The sequence below is a fragment of the Somniosus microcephalus genome, chromosome 13, assembly GCF_052327205.1.
Source record: "Somniosus microcephalus isolate GS21.2 chromosome 13, FLI_Smic_1.0, whole genome shotgun sequence".
Lineage (NCBI taxonomy): Eukaryota > Metazoa > Chordata > Chondrichthyes > Squaliformes > Somniosidae > Somniosus > Somniosus microcephalus.
This window is the reverse complement of record NC_140999.1, coordinates 103597698-103618941: the sequence shown is the minus strand read 5'-3', so window position 1 is coordinate 103618941 and position 21244 is coordinate 103597698. Positions and strand designations below refer to the sequence as shown.

Here is a 21244-nt window from a genome sequence, read left to right as displayed (position 1 = left end):
ATATACCAGAAACGCTGTTTACGGAGGTCACGGACCATCATCAAAGACCCTACCCACCCCAGCCACAGTCTGTTCGCCCCCCTGCCACCTGGGAGACGCTACAGATGCATTCGCACCCGAACGACCAGATTTAGGAACAGCTTCTTTCCCAGGGCTGTCATCCTACTGAACTCCACAAATAAACTCTAAAGCCTGCACATCTGTCAATGCACTTTATTATGTTTATGTTAATGTATTACAAGCCAAATGAACGTTGAATGTTTAAATGTCTTAATCTAAATGTACACTCTCGGGAGCCGCAAGCCTACATTTCGTTGTACTGCACTAACAATGACAATAAAGTTGATTATGATTATGATTATGATGCTGGAAATCTGAAATAACAACAGAAAATGCTGGAAGTACTCAGCAGGCCAGGCAGCATCTGTGGAGAGAGAAACAGAGTTAACGTTTCAGGTCTGGGACCCTTCATCAGAACATACAATGACATATTACTTATATCAGTTCTGATGAAGGGTCCCAGACCTGAAACGTTAACTCTGTTTCTCTCTCCACGGATGCTGTCTGGCCTGCTGAATATTTCCAGCATTTTCTGTTGTTATTTCAGATAGAGTGGGACTTCCTTCTTCCTCTCATAAAAACAGAAAATGCTGGAAATACTCAGCAGGTGAGGCAGCATCTGTGGAGAGAGAAACAGAGTTAACATTTCAGGTCGATGACCTTCCGTCAGCTACGTTAACTCTGTTTCTCTCTCCACAGATGCTGCCTGACCTGAGTATTTTCAGCATTTTCTGTTTTTATTTCAGAGGTCCAGCATCCGCAGTATTTTGCTTGTTACTTCCTCCTATGTTTGAGAGAACGGCTCTTTTAGAGAATTTCTGGAAGTGGATCAGACTCCTCGCACTGCTCATGCACCAATGGCCACAGGTCCTCCACATTCCCTCTCCACTGCGTGAAAAGTTAGAGTCGCCCCCTCTTTCCCCTGCTCTTTACCCTGGCCCTACAACCATCGGCAACAGCTATTGGGACAAAACCAGCTATCAGTGGAATGCAGGCCGGAAGGGCCAAACATAAAATAACACCTTACGCTGATGACATATTACTTATATCATCAGCCCCATCGCCTCACTGATCATTTTACAAAGCGTCTAAGACTTTGACTGGCTCAAGTTATAAACGTAACTATTCCAAAACAGAGGACATGTCTCACAGAGACCATCCCAGCATATATATGGAAATCCTACCCCGATTTATGAGTAGGGATGAGCTTCAATTTTTGGGTTTAACTGTAACTCCGACACTTTGGACCTTCTACAGATGAGATTACTCACTTAGTGTAACCGCATCCTCCTTCTCAGTTGCCCTACAAGTCCTCCACCCATGCAGCACTCTATGTCTAAATACTAAAGAGAAAAATCTGTTCCTGAGTCATTTGACTTAAGTGAAACATATTAGACAATTAAGAAATCAGTTTTTGTGCTGCAGATTCCTGACCAAGAATCAATCCCCTCAGCTCAATTTGTTCATCCATGAGTACTAGTAAAATCGCGTGAAATTCATTGGCTGTAAAATGCTTTGGGACGTTCTGAGGTCATGAAAGGTGCTATAGAAATGCAAGTTTTTTCTTTCTTTGAAATGCTTTTTTTTTTGACAGGTGTTAGGAAGACTTTTCAGTGTAAACTGTGTTCGTACACCTTTCCACAACGGTCTAATCTAGACCGTCACATGAGAAGCCATACAGATGAGCGGCCACATAAATGTCATCTTTGTGAAAAGGCTTTCCGAACCATCACCCTCCTACAAAACCATATCAACACTCATACAGGTAAATGTGCTGGTTACTTTCTATGCCTGTGTGTGTTACAACTGCACTTAACTGATTCACCAACCAGTTGTGGTAATGAAGGCAGTACGTAAGGTAGAAAGTTTCTCGCTCGAAGGGCATGTGGGTTGAAGAATCAGTGCTACAAATCTATCTCTGACCCGCACTCCCGCTGGAAGTGTGGGAACAGTGAATTTACCCTTTTATCTCTGACTCTTGTACACAGTTGCTGTGACTCAAGTCAGTAGCACTCTGAGTTAAAAGGTTGTGGGTTCAAGTCCCACTCCAGGGACTTGAGCACAAAATCTAGGCTGACACTCCAGTGCACTACTGAGGGAGTGCTGCCCTGTTGGAGGTGTCATCTTGCAGATGAGATGTTAAACTGAGGCCCTGTTTGTCCCCTCAGGTGGATGTAAAAGATCCTATGGCACTATTTTGAAGAAGAGCAGGGGAGTTCTCCCTGGTGTCCTGGCCAATATTTATTCCTCAATTAACATCACTAAAACAGATTATCTGGTCATTATCACATTGCTGTTTGTGGGACCTTGCTGTGTGCAAATTGGCTGCGATGTTTCTTACATTACAAGAGTGCTTCACTTCAAAAACACCTCACTGGCTGGATGTCCTGAGGTCGTGAAAGATGCTATATAAATGTCGTTCTCTCTTAAAGTTAAATGTCACCATATTGAGAAAAAGAACATTGTGAAAGTGACGCAATAGCAATTTTGTGATTTAAACGACTGGCTTGCACTTCAATTTTAAAATCAGTAATATTCCGTGACAAAAGATGACAGCTGATCTGCACTTCTGTCTCTTCAACTTCTTGACCTGCCTAAAACCAAATCACTAATCTTACTGCAACCTGTTTTTTTTTATAGGCACCAGACCGCACAAGTGCCCTGACTGTGCTATGGCCTTTGTTACAAGTGGGGAGGTAGTGTGACACAGACGTTACAAGCATACTCATGAGAAACCCTTCAAATGCTCAATTTGTGACTATGCTAGCGTGGAGGTAAGTGCAGTACAGTGGCTGTGTGAGTGCAAGGGACTGAGTGGGTTTGAACACCGGGGTAAGTTTTCCTGATCTACGTTTCTGGAAATAGCTCAGTTCCCAGGCACGGAAGAGATGAAAAGGGGGGAAGAAGCCAGTGACATCAGGTCCTTTTGCGTTTGTTATGTTTGTTGCTCAATGATTTTTCTGGGGATTTCCGCGAGGGAGACAGAGTGCTTGTGCCTAAAGCAGGTACAAATATGGGGCAGCCATGCAAATGAGGTAAGGGGGTCCATAGAGGTTGTCCACTTAATTTTCCTCCAAGTACACTGGGCTACCAGGAAGGGTGACCAGAAGAAACATGTGTGAGGCCTTGTGCTCAGAAGATCTGAGTGAGGCCTGGGAGGTCAGCCAGTAAGTAAGTTGCTTTCTTCTACATGGCCAGTAGGATGTAGGTAGGGTCTGGAGGCCTTATGGTTGCTGCTTTTGGCAGCAGCCTAATGAAACCGTAGGCAACAGGCATCACCGCTGCTGTCGGGAACATCGGGACAGTGCCAAATACCTGAACCTAGAAATCCAGGAGGAGCAATTCAGGTGCATCCATCTGACCTGAACCCAGGCTGGGGACAATGACGAAAATCAGGAGAACCTTGTTTTAACTGTCCAGATCTGGGTTCAAATCCAGCATAGACTGATGAAGTCACAGTCTTCTTTCCTTGCTTCCTGCATTCACTGCTCCTCTCTTTCAGTTGGAAGAGTCCTGGCCATTTGTAAAATAAGATTGTGCCAGTTTTGTCACTTTTATCTGTCAGATGGTACTTTTTCTATTGCGTTAATAAGAACTACTTATATGCAAGATGAGTGGTGTGGCTTAATGGTTTACCAAAGAACAGCAAACTCTGTTGCATGTATAATTTATAAGTAGGAAGGTGGGTAATTGTTCATTACAGTGCTATGTTTTTTCCCGAAGAGGTCAGGGAGTGACAAATTTCAAAGTATGACTGCATCATGTTAACTTCCAGCATATCTCACATTGGCATGTAGGATCCTTTGTGTGTTGTTTCACACAATCTGTTACCACTAAGGAAGTGGAAGCACTTTGTGTTGAGGAAGTTGAGGGGTTTCTGGGTGAGCTCGCAAAGCGTGACTGAATTTGTGGGGGGGTGGTGTTGACTTTGGGGCAGGAAAGCCGTGTAAATGCCCATCCCATTTTGCTGCTAAAAAAATTATACGCTGAAAACGGCGTGGAACTTCTAGGCCTCTATATTAATTGTTGTGGCTCCAACCTTTTAACTGTCCCTAAGATGGTGGGATAATAAAAACTGTTTCTGATATGCCCAGGGGGACAGTTGTGATCTTGCTTTTAATAAATAATGTCTTGGTGTGTCTTCAGTCTGGTAACTGTCAATGCACTGCTGTTCTTTTTTCAAACCTAACATCTCTATGATGTCAGCATTGCATTTCCGGACCCGACCTTTGTAAGACAACACTGGAAATTTCAATTTCTCCTCCCCCTTAAGTTCAGGAAGAAACCAGTATTCAATCGATCCACCACCTGATAAAAATTCCAAGAATTCGGTGAAAACGCTAAAGATTCCCGAGGATCATGCATCTGGAGACCAGAGGGAGCGAGAGAGGAAAATTCAGGGCAGGAATATCAATAAAATATAGAAAAGCAAGAAAGGTTGTGACAGGAAGAGGAGTTGGAGGCTGGAAGGAAGAGAATGGTTGCATATCAGATGACCAGCTATTTCTTGCATCCTGCCCAGGAGTGTGAGGGAGATGTTTGAGCCTCTCACTTTCTAGAACAGCATTCAAGTCTTTGAGTTTTATACAAAGTAAACAGGTTGTTGAGAGAAAAACAAGAGAAACTGAGCTTCTTGAAGGCACCTTTAGCTGTGGGAGAGAGAGTTACATTTGAGGGCAGAGGAGATAGTGAAGGCAGGAATGTCAACAGATGAAGAAAGACTAAGAGCGGATCTATCAGAGGTATTAGCTGTGAGTGAGACATGTGAGATGCATGCAAAAATTAAGATGATCATTGCCCGACTGAAGAGCACCAAGAAGATCAAGAATTAGTGATTCAACCATTGCACTGGGAGAGAGACAGAGTCCTAGGTTGATGGAAGAAAAAGCCAAGAGTGCAAAGCATTACCTTCAACAGTTAAAGAAAGAATGAACTTGCATTTATATGGTACATTTCATGACCTCTGAATGTCCCAACTGCCTTACAGCCAACGGAATACTTTTGAAGTGTAGTCATTGTTGTAATGTAGGAAATGTGGCAGCCAATTTGCACATGGCAAGCTTCCATAAACAGCAATGAGAAAAATGACCAGGTAGTATGTTTTGATTGAGGGATGGATAAATGTTCAACAGGACGCCAGGAGAACTTTCCTCCTTCTCTTTGAATAGTGCCATGGGATCTTTTACATCCATCTGAGAGAGCAGACAGGGCCTCGGTTTAATGTCTCCTCTGAAAGATAGAATGATTTGGGAGGAAACCAGATAGCCATGAAACAGCTTTAGTGGCAGACCATAGAATGGTAACTTGTTTAAAGGAGCACAGCTTCAGACTTTGTCTAGAGTTTTGAGATATACATGACGATGATAAACTAATGTGTTTAAGAGCATATGTAAGTAATGAACCAGAATGATTTATACTGCAGGTTCTGCCATATAAATCATTCTGTATAAATCATTCTGGTATTGCCATGTATTCGGGTCTCCCTGCAGACTGAACAGATGTGTTTCCAGCCATCAGTAATTGTACTGATGGTTTAACAAGGCCTGAAAATAGAAGCACCAGGCACGCAAAATAATTGGTGTGGACCTAGGTTCCTGATGTCCAACATGGGTTTAAAACATTGGCCATTTCTGACACAATTGAGAAAATAACAAGTACAGTAAGGCCATTAAATAGTGGATGGATCAAATTACAGTTACAATGTTACAGTTTCTATTTTATTCCACACCTTAATTATTCTTCTCTAAACCACAGATACCACACCTCACTGTATTTTGCATGTTTTATTCTTATTAGGTAAGTAAACTGAAGCGACACATCCGTTCTCACACAGGGGAGCGTCCTTACCCGTGCGCATTTTGCAGTTATGCTAGCAGAGATACATACAAGCTGAAGCGACACATGAGAACTCACTCAGGTATGTTAAGGACATTTCACAGATTCTTTCCAGGGATTATGATTTTATGCAGGGCATTGGGCAGAATTTCCTATATATGTTGGTATCGCAACTGGGCAGCCCAAAATTCTGGTAGTTTGAATTTATTTTCATCTACTATTACTCTCTGAATCTTCCCATGGAGAATAATGTGAGGTAGTGGAAGGATTCGCAGGCTGATTAATAGTCTGACAGGCCTTGACATGACCGCTCCTTCCAAGGCCGTAACAATCTTTATTCCAGTCAATAGGGAGGTTAGTCCTGTACACTGAGAGGGTTTTATGGGCACCCACAACCCATATGATGAGGAGTGGGGGCCACCCACACCCACCGGTCTCCCACTGGTTGTCGTCCCAGAATTTAGAGCCGGAGCTCCGGTTTGAACCCTGCACCTTCTGACTCAGAGGCAGCAACTCTAAACCAAAGGTTCTTTCCATTTAGTAGCTGGTGTATAACATGAGTCTATTTAGAAAACCCTTGGGTTAATAATAAAAGAGCTTCCCCCAAAAGACCTAATAGTAAAGGCATCATCAGCATTAAACAAAACAGATTAGAAGGTCCCAGGTCTGCAGTTAGTTGATCCCAGCCATGGCAATCATTGGTGGGGGGATGAAGGAAGGCGGTGGAGGGGGGGGTTGCTACACTGGCCTCAGTGCCTCTGGGCTGTGCCAGGGAGAGCAACAATCAGCCAGAGTTTTATTGCTCTTGATCGCTGTTAAGTGATCTCAGCTGAAACGTGAAGGTATGTGGATATTGAGTGAAGTCATTTTTTGGGCTCGTTTGAACAGCCTTACAGCTCTCGCTATCTGGCCTCACACATGAAGACTGGACACTTAGGGGAATTTTGGAAAGCTGTGGAACTGAAACACAGCAAGAACAGGATAGGCAGAGAGAAAAGTAAAAATATAGTAAAATAAATCCAGAAAATAATTAAATATTAAAGGGAAAAGTAGTGAAGGAGGAGTGCATGTATTAAAGTAACGTCTCTACATTGATGAGGATGTGTTGTCACAGACTGTTGGAAAGTGATCAAAGTCAAGACTCTAAACTCATGCAAGAAACAGCTGGATGCCGTAATGCTGGATGCTGAAGGGTTGGTATTCTGGAAGAAAGAGATTAAATGGGCCGAAGGAACCTTCATCCAAACCGTTTTTTGTGATTCTGTGATTTCAAACTCTTACCCAGCAGGTGTTCCATTGTTTACTGAACAACACAGTTCCTGGTATATTTGAAAGCTTTACTTGATAATTCCATTGAGATTTTGTATGGATTTGCTTTTAATCTTCAATAAGTGTTTTGCAGTGTTTTTTCCCCCTTTTCACTTTAGTCTTTGAATTCACACTGTTCTCCTTGGTCAGTGAAGTAAGATGGTTCATTCTGCAGCCACCTGTAGTGATACTGTGGCGTTGCCACATTGGGGAAACACTGTGTGTATGTAGATAAACCTGTATAATCCCCTTTTAACTGCTGTATTCCCCTCCCCCCGCAAGACAGTTGCAAGCTGAGAGGAATAAGGCACGTTCAGACTTGCCTGCTGCTGAGAGAAGGAAAACCAATCAGGTTCCAGCAGGTGACCAATCCGTGAGTCATCACAGGTTCGCGGGCTTCACGAATTCAGTACAGTATTGTGAGAGTTGGAGTAAAGACCTTTTTCTTGTAGCTCGCTGTGTTGCCTATTTCTTTACGCGGGAGACCGTAGTCCCCCACATTGGTGACCCCGAATGTCGGCGGCTGAAGCCTCCGACTCACGCAGTCCTACAGAGGCCAGCAACGACCCGATGGCAACCAGCAGCAGCCTGATGTCGGCCGGCGCCGCGTCCTTGAAGCTCCCCACCTTCTGGGAACACCAAGCACCAGCTTGGTTCGCGCACTCGGAGGCCCAATTCACCCTTCGCAGGGTTCAAGACGATGAAGAAAGGTACCTCCACGTAGTCTCAGCACTAGCAAGCTCTACCGCCGCCGAAGTTCTCGACCTGCTGGGGAACCCACCACAGACCAGCAAGTACTCAACCATTAAGGGCTGCTTGCTGCAGGCTCACGGCCTGTCCAGGGAGGAGAGGGCCCGCAGGCTTCTCACTACCAGGCCTCGGCGATTCTACCCCGACCCAGTTGATGAGCTGGATGCTTGTGCTCCTGGGCTCTGAACCGCAGTGCTTCTTGTTTCGGGCCCTTTTCCTCAGCCTGCTTCCTCAGCAGGTACAGACTGCCCTCGCGGGGTCCCCGATCACGGACTGCGTACAACTGGCAGCCGCCGCGGACAAAGTCTTCACCGTCGCCCGACTCGGCTGTGCAGCCGCGAGGCTCCCCGACACCACCGAGCGCGCAACGCCACGCCAGGCCGCAGAACTATGCTACTACCACGCGCGTTTCGGCCACAAGGCCCAACGCTGCAGAGCACCCTGCTCTTTCGATCAAACCAAGATGGCCGCCCGGCCCAACGCACCAGCCCCGCGCCGCCACCTAGGCCGGCTCGACCGCACCCCCGCCGCCACGATGGCCATCGGCACCGCAGGCAAACTGCTGTACATAACCGACTCTCTTTCAGGGCGCAGATTCCTTTGCGACACCAGAGCCCAATGCAGCATAATTCCTGCCTCCCAGCTCGACATCCAGGCAGGCCGCATCGGCAGGCCCTCGTGGCGGCAAATGGCGCAGCCATCGCTACTTTCGGAAAGCGACGGGCCGAGGTTTGTTTCAACGGCCAGTGATTTACGTGGGATTTCGTGACGGCCTCGGTGGCACATCCCTTGCTGGGCGCCGATTTTCTTTGCGCCCACGGACTCCTGGTTGACGTCCGCGACAGGCGCCTGATCGACGCAGCAACTTTCGCTTCACTGGCCTGCCAGCAGAGCAACAGCCCGGCCCTCGTCGGGTCCTGCTCCGCCCTGGCGCATGACGACTACGCCCGCCTACTCGCAGATTTCCCGAGGCTCACACAACCGACCTTCTCAGCCGCGGCAGCCAAGCATGGGGTCGAGCACCACATCGCCACTACGGGACCACCAGTGTTCGCTCGAGCCAGACGCCTGGACCCAGCCAAGATGGCGGTGGCCAAGGAAGAACTCGCCACGATGGAAAAACTGGGCATCAACCGCCGCTCGAACAGCCCTTGGTCGTCCCCCCTCCACATTGTGCCCAAGCCGGGCGGTGGCTGGCGCCCCTGCGGCGACTACAGACGGCTCAATGACGCCACCATGCCCGATAGATACCCCATTCCGCACATCCAAGACTTCTCGGCACACCTAGCAGAAAAGTCCGTCTTTTCCAAGGTCGACCTGATTCGCGGCTACCATCAGGTCCCTGTCCACCACGCAGACGTCCAGAAGATGGCGGTCATCACCCCCTTCGGACTGTTCGAGTTCCTGCGCATGCCCTTCGGGCTTAAGAACGCCGCACAGGCCTTCCAACGGCGCATGGACTCCGTCCTATGGGACCTGAGCTTCCTGTTCGTCTATCTGGACGATATCCTCGTGGCCAGCACCAGCAAGGCCGAGCACATCGCGCATTTGCGCTCCCTTTTCCAGCACCTCAGCCAACACGGGCTAATCGTCAACCTGGCCAAATGCCAGATCGGAGCAGCCCAAATTGACTTTCTCGGCCACAGAATCTCGCCAAGGGGAGCAATTCCCCTACCTTCCAAGATGCAGGCGGTGGCGGACTTTCCCCAGCCCACCCTTGTCAAGGCACTGCAGGAATTTTTGGGGATGGTCAATTTCTATCACCGGTTCGTGCCCAAGGCCGCCGCACTCATGCGCCCCCTCTACGAAGCCACCAGGGGCAAAACGGGCAAAGAGCAACTCACCTGGTCCAGCGAGATGGCGACAGCCTCCCACCAGACCAAAAGCGCCTTGGCCAACGCCACACTACTGGCCCACCCCATCCCGGGCGCTGTAGAAGTGCCTTACTTCTTAGCTCTGGGTAATGACTCAATACACACTTGGATTCGTCAGACGGACAGGCCTTTTATTTAACTTCTCTTGCAAGGGGAATCAGCACCTCCACTCAAGGGGTGAGGCTACTATTCCAATGATACAGTGTAAACGTTCTATATTTATACAGTGTAACAAACAAGTTTGATTGAAATCCCTTTGTTCCTCTATCAGGATACATTTTAGATTAATCATCAGGTAGAAATAACATATTGACAGAAGGATCCTGGACACATAAGTCAACCGTTAATCTATAACAGGGCATGAATCGTGTAACCGGAGGTCCTCTTTAATCATATATAAGGGAGGCAAGCTTTGCTTTCGGTCACAAGTTATCAGGTCATTGGTACATCAAAGAAACTCATTATTCCACTTCTACATTCTCATTAGGTGGGCAGGCATCTGTTCTTGGCTGTAGTTCGAGTACGTGCAATAGCTCTAGTTACACATCGACACTTGCCCAGTGTCAAGTCTGAAAACTTTTACCCAGCAAGCACTTGAAATTAACCCCTTATATCATGTAGATTTCCTCATTCCCCCCTTTTGTCCTTTCTAAGGACAATCTATCTCGCTAAGTTTAAGAAACTCTACATCAAAGGTCTCACCCTTAATATCCTCATATTCAGACATCATTGGTACTGGAGGAGTTGACGCTAATAAGGAAAGGACTTTTGTACACAATAATTTTAAACAACCAATCAATAAACTAATTAAAATTATTATCATCACAATTGCGATTAAGGCTTCCAAAATTTGCTTTCCTAGTGCTCCTCCCCATCCTGAAATCCAATCCCACATGGACCATGGTTCAGGTTGACGTAGTTTCTCTACAGCCTCCTTTATGTGGTTTACCAGGTTGGTGATATTTTCTGAGCTATCTGGGATATAGGTGCAACATTCGGTTTTTATGATTGCACATGTGCCCCCCTTCTTTTGCCAACAAATAGTCCAGAGCCATGCGGTTTTGTAAGGCAACAGTGCGCAAAGCCACCATTTCTGCGTTTACATCACTAAGAGCATCAGCAGTATCATTGGCTATTTGTTCCAACACTGCTGCCATGTTTATAGATTCTCTTGCTAGCTTCCCTGTTCCATACCAGGGAAATGCTATAGCAAAGAACCTTTCAGTTTCTGTAATGGCTCGTTTTACTCGTGTCCCAGGGTGGCTATCCAAAGATGAAATATGATGTTCCACCGTCCCCAATAGGGCCATTCGACTGCGCCCGGTGGTTTAGTAGTAGTTTTAGTCAAAGTGTAGTTACATTTGCACTTACTCCATCTATCTTCTTCGACTATCTTATCCTGCCTAATCCTAAGACTCAGGGGTTGATACGGGGGTACCTGCATAGTGTGATCCTGAAGCTGAACCTTCATAGTCTCGTTATAGCATATAATATAAAAGAAATCACTGTTTAAAAGTACACATTCTTCTATGCATGGTTTGTCCTTCAGGGGATCTGGGTAAATCCATATGGCAGTTTCAATTATCGTTAACAAAAGGAACAATCTCATCAGAGTCCAAATCCAGTTCATCTTGGTAGTGTATTGTCTTCAACTGATGCCTTCTTACAATGGGACGCGTGTATCCATGTTGGTCGCTCCTTTACTTTTACAGCGGTGTTTGTGGTCAGGAGTACTTGGAAGGGTCCCTCAAATCTGGGTTGAAGGCCATTCTTTCGTTTGAAGATTTTTATGTAGACGTTATCTCCTGGCTCGAAAGTATGGCACTTTCCTTCAGCGGGATCGACCTGGGCTTCCTTCACCTGTTGATGGAAACTAGAAATGCATTTGGTTAGTGCAATGCAATAACTCAACATATCTTCCTCCATTTTATGAATGTCCATTTATTTAGCTGTTAAAGGTGCCGAAAAGGGCAATCTTTGTGGTCTTCCCATGACGATCTCGTGAGGCGACAATCCTGTAGTTCTGTTGGTAGCAGACCGCATTGTCATTAAAGCTATGGGTAACAAATCAACCCATTTAAGTCCAGTTTCTTTACACAGTTTTGCAAGCTTGTTTTTCAGCATCCCGTTATATCTTTCCACTAGTCCAGCCGACTGTGGATGATAACTGCAATGGAGGTGCTGGTTAATCTGTAAGGCTTTGCATAGTTCCTTAATCACTGTTCCCATAAAATGGGACCCATTGTCACTTGACAGTTTTGCTGGTATCCCAAAGCGCGGTACAATGTCCTTCAATAAACATTTAGCAACAGTAGTGGCGTCACTCTTTCTACAAGGAAACGCTTCAATCCATCTTGAAAACATATCAACAATAACTAATACATATTTAAAGCTCATACACACAGGTAGTTCAATAAAATCCATTTGCAAGTGTACAAAAGGACCCATGGGGTTTGGATGGGATGCGGGCTGTACCTTCTTTATTTTTTTTCCTGCATTCATTGTCTGGCAGATAATACAATTTTCACATATTTGTTTTGCCAACTTTGAGATTCCTGGTGCATACCAGGTCTTGAGGATATAGTCCGCCATCCCCCTTTTGCCCGCATGGGTGAATTTATGAACACATCGGGCAATTGGTGATAGTAATGATTTGGGTGCCACCATGCGGCCGTCATGATGAACCCATAAGCCGTCAGTGTTTTTTAAAACAATGATTAACAACCCATTCCTTTACTTCATCAGAACTGGCCCTATCTTGATGGGTCAGCACATCATCTAAGGACGGGGGCTGCGGTATCTCTGGCTTTTCCCTAACAGGGAAGGCTGAAACTTGTCGTTCAGTACTTGATATAGCTACTGACTTAGCAGCGCTATCTGCAGCAGCGTTTCCAAGCGCAACCTTGTCCAAATGCCCCATGTGCGCTTGGCACTTAATAATTGCAATCTGTTTACGTCTCTGAATAGCTAGTAAAAGATTTTGCACTTCTTGTGCATTTTTAATCTGGGTTCCCGAGGAAGTCAGGTAACCATGAATTTTCCAAATTTGTCATGCTCATGTATTCATTGTCTACAATAGCCAGTCATTCCTAGAAAATGCTTCATTTCTCCTTTAGTTTTTGGCAACGATGTGTTGCAAACAACCTTTATTCTATCCGGCGTTAACTCCCTGTTTTAACAATGATTCCATCACTGGCTCAACTCCTTTTTCTGCTTTCTCTGACAATGGATACTGTGACCTTTTGGGTAATGGTGCAGCTGGATTAATTGTAACTTTATAGGGCTGTGCAGTCTAATAGTTAGGAGGTATTTTAAATTAAAAAACGGCTGATAATCTTGTCCTGTTTTGTCATAGCAGGCCGTGCAGTGCAATTTTGAATGCCATTTCCCTAGTTTCAGGGATTCCTGGTATTGTTTTATGGAGCTTGTAACGAATCCCCACGCTCCTAACAGACTGACAAGTTTGGGACTCAAACTTGGGTCGGCAATTTCCCATGCGTAAAGAACAGGGTGTTTTATTTCTGTTACTGGGTACGCATATGCCTTATCTACTTGGATTTCTACTGTTACTCCTGATGCGGAGCAAATGATTGTAGCATTCATTTTGCACAGCAAGTCTCTTCCACATAAATTCATAGAGACATCTCCTGATAACAGAAAGGAGTGTTCTTCCTCAAATTCTTCTACTTTTACTGTGAGGGGAGTCAATTGATTCAAGCATTGTAGTATTCCAGCCAATCCAGCTATCGGAGTCTTTTTCCCATTAATAGGCATTCCTTCAGAATATCCTTTCCCTAACACCGAAAAGGTTGCTCCTGTATCTACTAAAATGACATAGGTCTCCCAGCTATTTGCATTTTAATTTCAAGTTCGCTGTGTGAATTTAAAGAAACAACGGGCATTTGGTGGTCTGTGGCGCCTGGGGCTGCTGGTGTCAGTCAGTAATTCTGATCTCTATTTCTCCTAAATCCCTGTCCGTTTGTAGGGTAACCTCCTGACTGGTCTGAAAAAGGGTTATGGACAGTGAAATTAGGACCTTTATTCTCTAACGGAGGTCCATTATTGGAGGTTTGGTTCTGACAATTTTTCGCAGGGCATTGGTTTGCCCAATGTCCGGGTTGTCCGCAATTGTAACAATTACCAGATCGTCCATACCCTCTTATTCTACCACGTCTTCCTCTATATTCCCCTCTATTCATCCTTCTATAGTTACCTTGTTATCCTACCATAATAGAGGAGAAAGGTGTTTCTTCAGGGTAATTTTTTTTTTTCTGACTCAACAAACATAGAGGCAGTCTTTTTATCTGGCTGTTCTCTATTTCTCTCTTGTCCGTTAAACATTTCTCGAGGCAAGTAATTCTTTCTATGTTAAATGACTATCTGAGGGAAAGGGTCTAGTCTTATTTACAGTCCATTTGGACCAATTTGGTAGGTGATCAATGGATGATTGACCAGTTCTTTAACATAAAGGCTGCTGGCGTGCCTTTCTCGGGTGGCTTACTGGCGCTAGCACTCATTTTAGCAGTTTAAATGGTTCACTTAAAACAATCTAAACTCCCGTGACAATCCATGATCTGCGTTGTACGCCCCTACAGATCAGATTAATAAACTATACATACATATAAAACTCGAGGGTTCTCAACCCTCGTGGAAGGTATTTCTAACTGGGGAAAATACTGAATCCACAATAGCTTAGTGGATCATGTAAAAGACATCACTATTTTCTCAACCATACATTCCGCCGCGGGACTCACTTCCCCGGCTTGGGTCTTTTCCAACCCCTTCTGCAGTTTTTTTTTCAGCTTAAATATTTTAGTTAAAACATACAACAATTCCGTAACACACTATGATCTGCGTGGGACGCCTCTACAGATCAGACATGACTAAACATTAATACATATAACAATAAACAATAAACAATACACTTGTTAAACAACAACCAAAGTGTTACTAAATCCCCAACCTATGCAGCCTTACTGGACAAAGCTGCAAAGTTGATTGATAATAACAAGTAGTTAAATACTCACTCTCATAAACATTAAACATTGACACTGTGTTTCAGACAACCGCCCACTCTTCTCTCTTTTTTTTTTACCCTATTCCCTTTAGCCAAATCTTTAGCAAAAAGGGCCTTCAATTTGTCCCAGCTAACTTCAAGCTCTTCTCTCCTTCTACCCTACTCCCTTTAGCCAAATCTTTAGCAAAAAGGGCCTTCAATTTGTCCCAGCTAACTTCAAGCTGGAACCTTGCTAGTTCAATTTCCAGTAAATCGCTAGCTCCTTAGTTAATCAAATTCCTGACTTAACCTTCTCTCTCAGCAAGCTGGAACCTTGCTAGTTCAATTTCCAATAAATCGCTAGCTCCTTAGTTAATCAAATTCCTGACTTAACCTTCTCTCTCTGGTACCTTTATTTCAGCGCTTCCTACAGTCCTTTTTTGCACGATCCTGTTCGCGGGGCGTCAGCGCCTCATGGCTGGTCCTCTGTTCCGTTTCTGAAAGGGAAGCAGTCACAACGGCAGTTTAACCTCCGAACCTTGTGAGTCAATTACCCGATGGCAGTACTGCCCAATGGAATAAACAGACTATGCGCAGCTATGCTTCTGGCAGGGAAAGTCCCAAAAATGTGTCAAAACACCACCTTCGGCCGATGGGATTTTTCCTAACCAAGCAACGTGCTCGGCGTCTGTTAACTCACCAATTGGTACAGCAAGCCATCTCGGTGGAACCTCCAAATTGTAGAAGTGCCTTACTTCTTAGCTCTGGGTAATGACTCAATACACACTTGGATTCGTCAGACGGACAGGCCTTTTATTTAACTTCTCTTGCAAGGGGAATCAGCACCTCCACTCAAGGGGTGAGGCTACTATTCCAATGATACAGTGTAAACGTTCTATATTTATACAGTGTAACAAACAAGTTTGATTGAAATCCCTTTGTTCCTCTATCAGGATACATTTTAGATTAATCATCAGGTAGAAATAACATATTGACAGAAGGATCCTGGACACATAAGTCAACCGTTAATCTATAACAGGGCATGAATCGTGTAACCGGAGGTCCTCTTTAATCATATATAAGGGAGGCAAGCTTTGCTTTCGGTCACAAGTTATCAGGTCATTGGTACATCAAAGAAACTCATTATTCCACTTCTACATTCTCATTAGGTGGGCAGGCATCTGTTCTTGGCTGTAGTTCGAGTACGTGCAATAGCTCTAGTTACACATCGACACTTGCCCAGTGTCAAGTCTGAAAACTTTTACCCAGCAAGCACTTGAAATTAACCCCTTATATCATGTAGATTTCCTCAGCGCCAAGACCGCCCTCACCACGGACGCCTCTGATTACGCCGTCGGCGCCGTCCAGCAACAGTGGGTCGAAGGCGCGTGGCAGCCATTGGCATTTTTCAGCCGACAGCTGCGCAAGAACGAGCAGGCCTACAGCACGTTCAACAGAGAGCTCCTGGCCCTGTTCCTGGCAATCCGGCACTTCCGTTTCCTCCTGGAAGGCCGGCCGTTCACCGCATTCGTGGACCACAAGCCGCTCACTTTCGCCATGGCCAAAGTAACCGAACCCTGGTCAGCGCGCCAACAGCGCCAACTCAACTTCATCTCGGAGTTCACCACGGACATCCGCCACGTCGCCGGCAAGGACAATTTGGTGGCTGACTGCCTCTCAAGACCCTCGCTCCACGCAGTGCACCTGGGCGTCGACTACGCCAGCATGGCGAGAGACCAGGCCGCCGACGCGGAGATCTAGGCCCTCAGGACGTCAACTACCAGCCTCACACTGGCCGACATCCACTTCCACGCAGCCGGCACAACCCTCCTGTGCGACGTCTCAGTCCCCTCGCCTAGGCCGGTCATCCCATCCGCCTGGCGCAAGCGAGTTTTCGACGTCATCCACGGCCTCTCACATCCAGGGATGCGTGCGTCTCAGAAACTTATGTCCGCCAAGTTCGTCTGGCCTGGACTCCACAAGGATGTGAGAGACAGGACCAACACATGCGTGGCGTGTCAGCGCGCTAAGGTCCAGCAGCACACCAAGTGAGGGTGCCCGAGAGGCGTTTCGACCACGTCCACGTCGATCTGGTACGCCCCTTGCCGCCGTCGCACGGTTTTACACACCTGCTCACGATCGTCGACCGCACCACCAGATGGCCCGAGGTGGTTCCCCTCGCCTCCACGACCGACGTTGCACGAGCATTCGTCTCGACATGGGTGGCCCGGTTCGGCGTGCCGACCGACATATCCTCGGACAGAGGCCCCCAGTTCACCTCCCACTTGTGGAATGCCATCACCGCCGGCCTCGGCACCAAGTTGCACAGGACAACAGCCTACCACCCGCAGGCCAACGGGCTCTGCGAGCGCTTTTATCGTTCTTTGAAAGCCTCCCTCCACGCCAGCCTGGCCGACACCAGCTGGATCGACAAACTACCCTGGGTTCTCCTGGGATTGCGCACCGCGCCCAAAGAGGGTCTCCGCGGCCGAGATGGTCTACGGCCAACCGCTCAGAGTACCAGGCGACTTCCTCCCCCTGACAACGGAGCCGTGGTCGGCCGCCAGACAGCTTTCCCTGCACCAGGACGCGGCCCAGCAATTCCGTCCAGTGCCCACTTCGCAACACGGCCCGCAGCCGTCCTACGTGCCTCGAGACTTATGACATGCGGAGTTCGTCTTCGTGCGCCGGGACGCGCACAGAGGCCCGCTGCAGGCACCATACACCAGCCCCTTCCCAGTATTGGAGACGGGGGACAAAGCTTTTCTTATCGACGTCGGCGGGAAGCCGGACCTTATTTCAGTAGACCGCCTCAAACCGGCGCACCTGGACTTCAGCTTCCCGTTTCGGCCGGCTCTTCCCCCACGGCGGGGCAGACCTCCCGCGTTGGCGGCGGCCCCACAAGAGGACCAAGACATGCCAGAACCTTACTTTCCGGCCGCCGCCCCACCTTCGCCGGCAGCCCGTCCAGCCAGCCCACCGGCAGACCAGCCGACGAACCAACTGGCCGACCTCCCAGACAGCCCTCCTCACGCCAGATGGCTACTATAGCCGCTACGGCCGCTTGGTCAAACCTCCGCAGAGACTGACTTTTACAGTTAACGAGGATTCTGGGGGGGCGTATGTGGCGTTGCCACATTGGGGAAACACTGTGTGTATGTAGATAAACCTGTATAATCCCCTTTTAACTGCTGTATTCCCCTCCCCCCGCAAGACAGTTACAAGCTGAGAGGAATAAGGCACGTTCAGACTTGCCTGCTGCTGAGAGAAGGAAAACCAATCAGGTTCCAGCAGGTGACCAATCCGTGAGTCATCACAGGTTCGCGGGCTTCACGAATTCAGTACTGTATTGTGAGAGTTGGAGTAAAGACCTTTTTCTTGTAGCTCGCTGTGTTGCCTATTTCTTTACGCGGGAGACCATAGTCCCCCACAATACTATCAATAATGCTGCTGAACCAGTGCACTAGGAAACATGCAGAAGGATTGTTTACATCAGAGAGATGGAATTTAAGGCTGACTAGTTACCAGTGGTTCATATTTAACTTTCTCATACTCTTCATTCAGTAATAATGACTACCTTGATACCACCTTAACCACTGGATAAACTGGCATTGTGACCAACTGCTTACCATGAATTAAGGTTCTTAAAAAATAACTTGCAGTGATGGAGGTTTGCTGATAATATTGATCTTCTTTTCAAATGGTTAACCATTGCTTTTTTCCCATAGAAGTGTAGGTTTTTATTTTCAGGGATACAGGAAACATTGTGATATCCGGCACCGACGGGACCTAGCTGTTGCCGATCTATCAAAACTGCCGGACAAACCAGCGTTAATGTTGAAGCATACGGAGATTTGCAGCTCCGTATCTGGCAACAAACACTGTTGGCTTCTAAACAGTCGGCCCTACCTTGGAAGCGTCTCTGTAGCTTAGCAACAGCTTCAAAGAGACTTTGCAGAGCCTGACTGTTGGGGAAAAAAAAGCCACGAGAAGAAAAAAACCTAACAAAACGGCTCCTGATTTCTGCCGGTAGATCGAGGTTTCCGGACATACAACCTCCGGATAAACCAAAGTTTCCTGTAGTCGCTGCATGCTCCAAGATATATGTGCGAAGATTTACCCTGTTCGTGCAAAGCTGCTGCTGTTATGCTTATTTTTTCTTGTGTATTGTGGAATAAAATGTAATTCAAATTCTAAATACAGTTTGTAAGTAATGAGCTGTATAGCAAGGCCTGTAATTTCTGATCTTTTGTAGGTGAGAAGCCTTACAAGTGCCATGTATGCCAGGCCCATTTCACACAGAGTGGTACAATGAAAATGCACATCAGGCAGAAGCACACAGACAACGTGCCCAAGTACCACTGTCCTCACTGTGATGCTATCATTGCGCGAAAGAGTGACTTGGGTAAGGCCATCTAGATGAAGGGTAGTTTTGGAAGCTCAGAGACAATGGAAATAAAAGCCATAACAATCTATTTATAATATTTCTAGCAATTGGAAAGATTTTTTGTAAATCATTGTAAAATAACCAATGTTCAGCGCTATTTACAGCATGCTGATGACTTCCCACATAGTGATTTTGCCAAGATTGGCTGTGGTCATGGCCAGGAGGTTCTCAGCAGAGCCTGTGAGATAGGAGAACCATAAAATAGGGGAGGACATGTATTTAAATAAGTGGAGGTGGTGAATAACTGCACTAAAAAATTAACAGTGGATTTAAATAGATGCTTTACTGGGGATTGTCATCTCGTAACATGTCTTCCAAGATACTTCAATAAGTTTGAAGAGAGGACATTGCCAGCCTGTGATGTCATGTCATTGTGCCACATTGTGATGTCATGTAGTTGTGCTACGTTGTGATGTCATGTCATTGTGGCTCATTGTGATGTCATGTCATTGTGCCATATTGTGCCTCATCATGTTGTGTCACTGTGCCTCATCATGTTGTGTCACTGTGTCTCATTGTGATGTGATGTCATTGTGGCTCGTTGTGATGTCATCATTGTGCCTCGTGATTCTTCAAGCTGGCGCCTGGGCTGGCAGTTCCCTATGGAGCTCCTTTGCTGTGTAACTCTATCCTTCGCCATCCTTTGCCTTTCTCCCCCAATCTCCTCTCTTCCACTGTTGGCTCTAATAGTGGATGCATGTTAGCCCTAACTACAAGTTAACTGCTAGTTTAAAGTTACCTGGGCCAACTGGCCATACCTCGACCAGGCCTACTCTTTGTTTTCCTCAGCGGGCACTGGATCTTTGCTGAGATTTGGCTTCCAAATTGTTAAGACTTCTCTGGACGTCAAGACTACACTTCTACACTGGATTACACTGTAAGATTCAGCTGCTGTGTCTCTGATCTGCTATTCAGTTGCTTAAATTTTAAAGTAACTTTGTCTAGCCTACAGCCCACCCCCCACCGCTGCTGTTACCTGCTGAGCTTATTACAGCCCTACTGGTTTTTCAGCTACAGCCTGGTTCCTGGCCTAAAATTCACTCTCCTGGGCCGAAGTCCATTTCTCTGCCACCTCTGGATCTTATGGTGACCTCCAACTTCGCCACCGTTTTTCTGCCCCGCAACCAATTCCGCACACCTCCTGGATTTTCATTCCCACGGAAATACCTCCAGCAGTACGACCTCCGATACTCTACCCTACAAATAGCTTCTGGACTCACTTGCCCTCCACACCTGTCTCCGAACATCAGTTCATCGATGTTCCAAGCTGATTCCACCCTACCTACGTCAACTTTATCCCACCATGGAACCTCTAACTTTAACTCTGGACTCCCTCCTATTGTCTCCTCTCTACTCCCTGTTTATTACCAGGACATATCTGTCCTAATCTTGCTCTGTAACTTGAATTTCCCTCTGTCCATTCACATGCAAGTTTTGGCTGCCACTCCAGACCCGAGCCAATCTATGAATAAATTGTTACGGCTTTTATTTTCATTGCCTCTGAGCTTCCAAAACGACCCTTCACTGCTGGAGGTATTTTTGTGGGACTGAAGATCCAGGAGCCCATCACTCCTATTTCCTCTTTTTTCTCCCCTTTTGTTCTTGTCTCTTTACCCCCCCCCCCCAATACCCCTCTCTCCTGTTATCATGCCTCCTTTCATTTCTGCCTTCTCGAGTACTTTGCCCTCCCAAATCCCTACCCAACCCTTCAGCACTCGACCTTCTTACTCTCCTGTCACCGTCCCAGGCTTGACTCCTTTTTAGATAAGCCTACAGCTTCCCTCTGTGCCTCTCTTGGCATCCTTTGAAGGATCTGTCGAGACACTCGTTGCTACCTCCTTAGAGTAGCAACCTCAACTGCCCCATCCTACTCTCTCACCGACCTTCCTGCCCAGCATACCCGCTGGAGGCTTTCCTATATCCTCCCCGTCCCAGTCACCCATCCCAATGCTGATCCTGTGGATTCTGTCAGCA

At 46.7% G+C, this 21244-nt stretch overlaps 1 pseudogene across 1 annotated transcript; it reads left to right on the top strand.

Annotated features, from left to right (window-relative positions):
- The first annotated feature begins 766 nt into the window (after positions 1-766).
- Positions 767-19604, top strand: LOC147108509 (transcriptional repressor CTCF-like; annotated as a pseudogene). Its single transcript, XR_015080604.1, has 4 exons — positions 767-1825; positions 2701-2834; positions 5857-5977; positions 19079-19604. The product of XR_015080604.1 is annotated as a transcriptional repressor CTCF-like (transcript).
- The last annotated feature ends 1640 nt before the right edge of the window (positions 19605-21244 follow it).